The sequence below is a fragment of the Condylura cristata genome, unplaced genomic scaffold (assembly GCF_000260355.1).
Source record: "Condylura cristata isolate star-nosed mole 26May11 unplaced genomic scaffold, ConCri1.0 scaffold00008, whole genome shotgun sequence".
NCBI classification, from domain to species: domain Eukaryota; kingdom Metazoa; phylum Chordata; class Mammalia; order Eulipotyphla; family Talpidae; genus Condylura; species Condylura cristata.
In genome coordinates, this window is record NW_004567109.1 from 9,875,678 (window position 1) to 9,883,995 (window position 8,318).

The following is an 8,318-nucleotide window of genomic DNA, read 5'->3' on the forward strand; positions in this document are numbered from 1 at the left end:
GGGACTCAGGTCGCTGTCTCCCTGCTGCCTTGTCCTCCCCTGCTTACCATGAAACCTGTGAGAATGATGCCCAGGACTCCAACATTCTTCAGTTGGAACTGACGCTGACCTACCCAGCTTGGGATGGTTGCAAAACTGACGGTCTAGTGAGTGAGTGGTCAGGACAATAAATACACTCCCAGAAAAGAAAATTATTTCCTGTCGATTCCACTCACAAAACAAGTGTCCAAAATCCTAAATGCAAAGATGAGGAGGTGGGGGAAGGCTCTGAAACTTAAAGCAGAGGAAAATAACTTTCTGAGCTTAAAGTAGAAAAGAAGTAAAACGGCACAAATGGTAAAGAAAATAATAAATCATTTTGTTAAAGTAAAAATCTTCTATATGACAAGAAGAAAACTCGATCCGTTGACGTCATGTCTGGGGAAAGATATTTACAACCTAGAAAACCAACCGAGAGAAAATCAGTTTCAAAAAAATTTTTAGACAAAAATCCATTTGCCAAAAAATTCTAAAGCAGTAGAAAATTGGGCAAAAGATGAACAAATAACAAGAAAAAATGAAAATGGCCAATTGAGAAAAAGATTCTCAGCATCACTAGTGACTATGGAAATGCAAATTAAACCCCGCCCCCTCCCGTGACTCCAGTCTGGTGGGCGAAGGGTCTGCAAAGGGAGCTTGGCTGCCGGTGAGGGGAGAGGGGCAAGGGGCGGTCATGTTTGGAAAGTGCTGGTGAGAAGGCAGCTGGTGCATCCACTTGGAGAGTAATCTGGAGCCCCGTGGTCAATCTAAAGATGAGCAAATCTAAGACCCAGCAGCTCCAGCATAACGTGTGCTGAGACGGGGCTCTTGGGCAGGTGACTTATTGAGGGAGACCTCTCCCTGAAACGGAGAAGATGAGGTAGCAGGGTGGAAGGAAACGCTAGCCTGTAAACTCTCAGTCGGGGATTAGCTGAGGTCAGGTCCCATGAGGAGCTCGGAGCATTAACAACATCGCTGAGTTGATCCGCCTGAGGCCAAGAGGACAGTCTTTTGTACCCCTGCATCAGTCATTGACAACAGGGCACCCTGGGAAAAGGGGGTTGCCTAACTTCTTGGGCGAGGAGGTCCCCTAGAAGGGAGCAGCTTCGAGCATTTGTAGCCAGGACTCACAGTGGCTGCAGAACAGAGACACACCTCACCCTTTTTGCAGCCCATAGAAACTCATATCCAGATGCAAAAGGATACATGTCCAAAGATATTCATTGCACTCTAGTACGTATTAGAAAAGAAAAAAAAAAAAAGGAGCCGCCTAACTCCCTCTCAGCAGGGGAAATGGAGCATAAGCTGCTTTACAAGTACAATGAAAGTACCACATGAAAATGAGCGACCCAGATCAACACATATCAGTGTGGATTTATCTTCCGTACAGGGTATGAAAAATAATGGCAACAGAACATGTACAGTCGTGACCACCTATGTAAAATTTTAAAATGTATTTAACAATAGAATTGTATAACTAGATGCTGACCTATGAAAACATGCCTGGGACAGAGAAACAAATACCAGCTTCAGCTCAGGTATCCTGGGGAAGAGGGACATGGAGTTGTATTTTCTTTTTTAAAAAAGAGAGCGAATGGGACACATGTGGGGACCTGTTCGCGCCCATTGAGTCCGCGGCACTTATGCGAAGGTGCTGGTATTTTCTGCTTTTTCTGTGTTGAAATGTTCTATGATTAGAAATAAAAATGTGTGCAGATGGAAGGGAGGGGTTCTGAGGGCTTCCCTGGGAAGAAGATTCCAGGAACCAGACTTTCTGGGAAATGTGGGTGGCTTTGGTGGCGCTGTCCAGGGTGCTGGACAGCAGCGCAGCAAGGGAAGGGGAGATCCCAGAACCCCTGAACTGTAAGCCAGACCTAAGCAACTTACCTCCAGCCTCCCCCCTTGCCGCCCCTCCCCCAATTGCTGCTACTGCACCCCCCCCCGACATCTTCAGGAGACTCCCTGGTCTCCCTGCTTCTCTCCCTTGCAATCTATACAACTCTATACAAGTAACAAGAGAGTTTTTTTAAATAATATGATAATTTATTTTTCCATCATTTTGTGCATTTTTCCATCTCAGTTGCAATCCCCTTGGGCTTCCCATCACCAAATCACCCGTGTGCCATCACCATAGTCCAGTGCACTTCCCTCCCCCCACTGTTTTTGATCCCGTTCCCCACCCCAAGCCCATAAAATGTCTCTACAATCAGATACTTTTTTATAAAAATATAAATTATTGACACACCATGCCACTTCCCTAATTTCAGCCTTCCAAAGGTTTCCCATCACCTTTATAATGACTCCCAAGTCCCTCACCTGACCTATAAAATCCTGCATGTTCTGTTTCCACTGGCCTCCCGGTCTCCCTCCAACCATCCTCCCCACCACCCATAACCTCACTTATTTCTTGAACATTCCAGACCTTGGTATAAGCTCTGTGCTCTGCCTTGGCTATGCTTTCGTGCCTGGAGAAGGTTCACCTTGAGTGTGACCACCTGGGAGAGGTTCCCATCAAGGTCACTTTTTACCAGTGTGGCCATGTTGGTGGTTCTTGCCACTAGTTGATGTCACTTCATTATTTATTCATTCATTTTGCACTCCGATTATTCAGCATGCTTTTTAAGAAACAGACACCTTATCTAATTTACTCAGTTCTTCACTCTTAGCATAGAACACAGAGATGGTCCTCACTTACAGCAATAGATGTTTGTTGAGTGAATGTAAATTTACTGACCAGCTCTTCTGTGATAAGCCCTGTGCTGAGCTCTGTGAATCCTGTACTAAATAAGATAATTCCCATCCTCAAGATTGTCACAGGCTGGAAAGAAAAGTCAAATCACAAAATCATAGCATGTTGGGACAATTTTCCTTTGCTTTTATTTTATAGTCAGAGGACTTGAAGGAAATCATAGTTTTCATTCTCCACCCCCCTCTTTGTTTCTTAAATAAAGAAATCCAGCCGAATTAGAGAGGGAAGAGGACTCGCCCAAGATCACCCACCGCTCAGTGTTGGCATTATCCAACCTCGTGGTTCTTGGGTGCTTTTCAATACTGTCTGCAGGAAGAAAACTGCCTCCCCAGAGCTTTGAGTAGCACAAGAAAACCCTCAGGCAAAGGGACACATAAACTTTTAATCACACCGCGCCTGACTTCTCACCGCTAGGATCTCATCTCTTTGGAGTAAGCCTTGTTCTCTTTAGGCTCCCTCGAATAAGCCCCCTGAAAGCACGACTCTCTGGTCCCCAGTGTGAGCAGACTCCCCCAATGAGGGGCATATTGAGAGAGGAAAACAGGGGCTGGGAGAGGCATGGAAACAGGTGGTCTGAGTGCCACATGAGCCCTTCATTTCTGCACCCACCCTCATCCTTCTCACTCCCCACCTTTGCCCACAGAGGCCCTCCAGCCACCCGAAACCCTGCCGGCCACCACCCTGGGTCTTCATGGCTGTTCCTGTGTGTGTTCCACTCGAGAAATGTCCGTCCTCTCCTGTCTGACTCCTGCTCGCTGCAGTGCCTCAGCTGCTACCCGATCCTGCATTTAGGCTTGGAGGCCCTCTGGCTCCTTCAGGAAAGCCACGCATTGCACAGTGATAGATCACCCACCTTCCCTGTGGACTGACTGAGGCCAGAAATGACCCGATTCAGAACCCCAGTGCCCAGTCCAAGACGGGCTGGTGGAACCAGTTCAGTGACTGAGAGGAGCTCAGGACAGGACACATCCCAGGGCGCTGGTAGCCGACCCTGTCACGGTCGGTTTCTTCATCCTTCCCCTTCTGAATGACCTTGAGCACATCAGATCTTTCCAAGCCTTGTCCCAGCCCTGTAACATGGGGTCAGTACTTTTAAGCACCACAGGCTTGTCATGAGGGTCTCAGCATGAGACACAGGGTATCTGGGGCTGGCTACTTGCTCAGGAGGAGGGTGACTGGGTGCCCCTGGAGTGGTGAAAGGGGGAGGCTTTGGGAACTGAAAGGATGACCCCACCAAGTTGCCAGGACCCCCACCCACCCAGGCCAGTCCCTCACAGTCATGCCTCTGTCCTCTCTCTGGAGGGCGGCGTGGTGGGCCGCCACCTCTCAAACTGGCCCAAGTGCCCAGACACCTCCATACCCCCAACCTCAGCAGCCTGAGAAGGGTCAACTGCTGGTGTGAAATTCACAGTCCTTGGTGGCTTTGCATTTCATGGCTTCTGTGTTGGGGCTGATGGAAGGTGATGAATAAAAGATGGGGCTGGGGGAGCTCCTGTGGCTTTAAGAGAAATGTGATGAGCATTTAGAGTGAGGAGATTAGCGCAAGAGCTTCTCTCTGAATACCAAAAACAGGGGTCCAGCATCAAATGTAAAACAAACCAAAATAAATCAGAAAGCCACCTTCAGGATTTGAGGTGACAGGAACCCAGGGGAAGAAGGGGCCTGGGGACCTGTCTGGGGTGAAGTGATATAGATACAGGCAGAAGAAGCCAGGAACCACCAGGAGGAAGCTCCAGTGGAGGCAAGGTCAAGGTGACTTGGGGCTGGAGCTGGGCCTGGGCCCCCACCTCCAAGCCCCCCACCCCCCCACAGCCCCTCCCTCCCCTGGCGCACTCTCTCATGTGAAAGGGCCATGGAGAGAAGGCTCTCCATACGGCATCCAGTGAGAGCTGTGTGGGTGGCATGTTGTAATTAATAATGAGTCACTATTTACTGCACTTTTACCGTGTGCCAGACACAGTGACAAGGGCTGCCCATGCCTTCTGCTCCCAGTCCTCACAGCAGCCTTTGGAGAGTGTTTCCACTGCTATCATCTGTCACCAGTAAGGAGCCCAAGGCCCCAGGAGGGGATGGGGCTTGCACCGTGTCGCACAGCCAGTCACGATTCCAACCCAGGTCAGCCTGACTCCTTGGGGTGGGGCGTGAGGGGAGGTTAAGATGTGGGCCATGCGCCAAGCCTGGGGCTCACCAGCCAACCAGCAGGCTGCCCCTGAATCTTCCAGAAAGTTTCTCCCAGGGCCTAGTATGCTCGGCCCCTCTGCGGCGACGGGGCGGTTGTGGGGGGGGGGGAACCTCGCTTTGGATCTGTGCTTTGATGACAGTGGCAGGACGTGAGGGCCCATGTGGACACTCATGCTGTGGTGGCCGTGACTGCAAAGGGTACAGGTGTCACTGACTCAGGCGTGTGTGGCTGTCGGGGCATGGTCTGGTGTGGGTGTGTGACTGGTGCGGGTATAGGCGGTGGCACCTGCTGTTCTACAGGATTGCATGGCTGGACCCGGGCCGTGTCTGACTGGGCATCTGGTGTGTGCCGTGTGCAAAGGGAGATGGGCTCATGCGTGTGGGTGCACATGTGCCGAGCCCAGATGGTCACCTCTGATTTTCTCCCTCCTCTAATCTCCCCTCCAGTGACAACATTACACCTGGGTTGAGGAGCCGAGGGACACGGAAGATGCTCAGCATAGCCCGGAGTCCTGGCTAATACGTGTGTTTGGCTTCTCCCATGAGCTCACCCCCAGCACCCTCCCAGCCATGCAGACACTCCTGGCTGTACCCTGCAGGATTATGTCCAAGTGCTGGATATCTAGTCTCTGCCCTTTCAGAGCTGGGAAAGCTAAGGTGCAGGTAAATTAAAACTCCAACTTCAGGTCCAAACTGCTTCCTTCCAGGTCTCCTAACTTTGTGGGCTTTTGCTCCATAGTTTTTCCCAGCTCCCTTCCTGGGTGATGCTCAACCAACCCTTCATTCAATAGGGCGCATTCAGCACTTAGGCCCTGTGACTGGAAGACTTGCCTAGTTTGATTCTGCCTTCCTGCAACCAATTCCAAGGTCTTGGTTTTCACTTCCTTGGACTCCCCTGAACCTCATGTCCAAGGAATATTCTTGCAGCTCTACGATGCTTTGATGCCAAAGCCATGTCTACAGGTACCTGCCTCCAGGGCCAGTCTGGGACTTCTGGGCTTTGGGAAGACCTGAGGCTGGATTAATGGAGGCATAGAGTCACAATCAGGGGAGGTGATTTTCCAGCCATATCCCACGCTGGCCTGGCACACCTAGAACCTAGCTTCTGTTCTTGTCAAACACTTCTTATGGATCTTCTCTGGGGCTAGTGAGGCCGATGAAGCCCAGGTCCAACTTCAGTAATATTTGCTGGATTGAGATTAAGGAGAAAATCAGGCCTTGGGGGTGTATCCAGGACATGAGACCTCTGTGAAAGAGGGTCTGGGAGTCACAGCAAGGGGAGACTGTGGCAAGACAGAAATGGCGACTCAGGAACATCCAATCATCAGCTTCAGAATCTGGAGGGGCTGAAGGAACTCAGGCTCTTTCTTCCCAGAACTACCCAGCGGAGGCTCCAGGCAGAAGGATTTTCAGCTCCTTAAAAAACCGTCCTTGCGGTCGGTTCCCCAGCAAAGAGTTATTTTGCTTTGGGAAGATAAACGCCCAACAGTGAGAAACAAGCCTTGGTTTTTCCGAGCATCTTCCTGAGAGCAGGTGAGCCCCAAGCCCGTGGCTGTTGTTGGCCTCCCCCACATGCCTGCCACCACCCACGGTACAGAAGAAGAAACTGAGACTCCCAGACAGGAGGTGACTCTCTCAAGGCCCGGGCTAGGAAGCAGTCAGGGTGGAATCACACCCAGGTGCGTGATGCCACACCTGCGCTGTTCACCCCCACACAAGGTTTCCAGAACCAGTCCAGGGGTCCTGCAATCCTCCCCGCTCCCCGGATACCCACCGGCCTTCTCTCACCTCCCCTCTCCCATGGATTGAGTTTTAAAGAAGAAATACATTAAACATAGATGAGGCGCCCAGCCCGATGAGGGACCTGATGAGATTATCAGTGATGTTTCTTTCATGAGGGATGGGACAGGCATCTCACCCACAGCAGCCCGGGGCCACCTGCTGCCCAGCTCTGCGGGGGTTTCTCTGCCCACCGTGCCCCGCCATCTGCTGCACCCTTCTCCTGCTCCCCAGGGCCCGGCCTCAGCTCTCAGAGACCCCACCCCCAGCGGCCGCCCAAGGCCGCGGCCCAGGCTCTGGCTCAGTCCCAGCCCAGGTCTGCTCTGCCTCTCAGTGTGGCCGCACAGAGACCACCAGCAAAGGAGGGGAGCTGCCTGCCTGGCAGGGTGCCGTGAGTTCATGCGGGGGTGGGGGACACAGGCTTGTCTGGCTAGCCACGATGAATGCCGGGGGCCAGCAGCAGCCCCCCTGCCGTCGTGTGGGTGACAGGAGCGGCTCTTGTCCAGGGTGCCAGTGACCGCGAGAACTGAACCGAGGTTCGAGAATGGTCCCCATTCATGGAGAGTCTTAGGGAAGCCCCAGGCTTCTCCCCAGCAGAATACCTTTAGTCCCAGGCAGGGACAAGCAACAGGGAGCAGACTAACAGGCCCACCTGAGTTTACAGCCGACAGGTGCAGGGGAGTCCCCAGAGGAGCGCAAAGGTAACCCCAGCGGGCTTCCGGTGGGCAGCCTGGCTCCCACCACCCTCATGCTGAGGGCCCTTGGCCTGAGCCCATTTGCTGCCTGTGGCTGGGGGTAATAGAAGAGCCCAGCACAGGGAACAAGGCCAGCATCAGAGGGTGTAGATGAAGTGGGGGCGGCACCAGAAGACCCCCTCTATGGCTTCCCAACTGCCACCCCAGCCCTCAGGGCTAGGGCCCTTCCCCAGGTCTCAAACCCCACAGATACCTGGGCCCAGGCCACCCGCGGGAGGACCGGGCGCTGCCCTGTCCCGGAGCCCCGCAGACCTCCCTGGCAGAGCTGTGCCTCCTTGCCTTGCGTGCCAGGCAGGGCGTGGCTGTGAGAAGGGGGCGTGTCGGGGAGCCCCAGGCCCAAGGAAGCACCCACAGGCCAGGCCGCCTCGAGCCAGAGGCTCGTCACACGAGGTGAGGCCTGGGAAGCTCTCTTCATGCTCCCTGCCCCTCCCCCAGCGCAGCTAGGAAGGGTTGCGCCCCCATCCCTCACCCTCCCTCCACGCGCTGCTGCCTGTCGGTCCAGCTGTCCCTCTGTCCTCTCAGCCGGCAGAATGGCTGCCTGCCTCTCCCCAAACTGCTTCTCGGACTGTCGCTGTGCCTGTGGCTCTGAGTCCACGCTGGGGTGGTCAGGCTTGTTGTGGGTCAGACTGGCCGTCCATCTGTCTGTCACTCTGTGAATCAGTTGCTCTGTTTTTCCATTTAGTCTGTGTCTGTCCACTCATCTCTCACTTCTCCCTCCAATTGTGTCATTCCAACCCAGTCATGCTCTCTGCTCATTAACTTCCAGCTGACCATGTGTGTTGTTCCACTTGTTGGTCCTGCAGCCTGTCTGCCCGTCCATCCACCTCTTTTGCTCC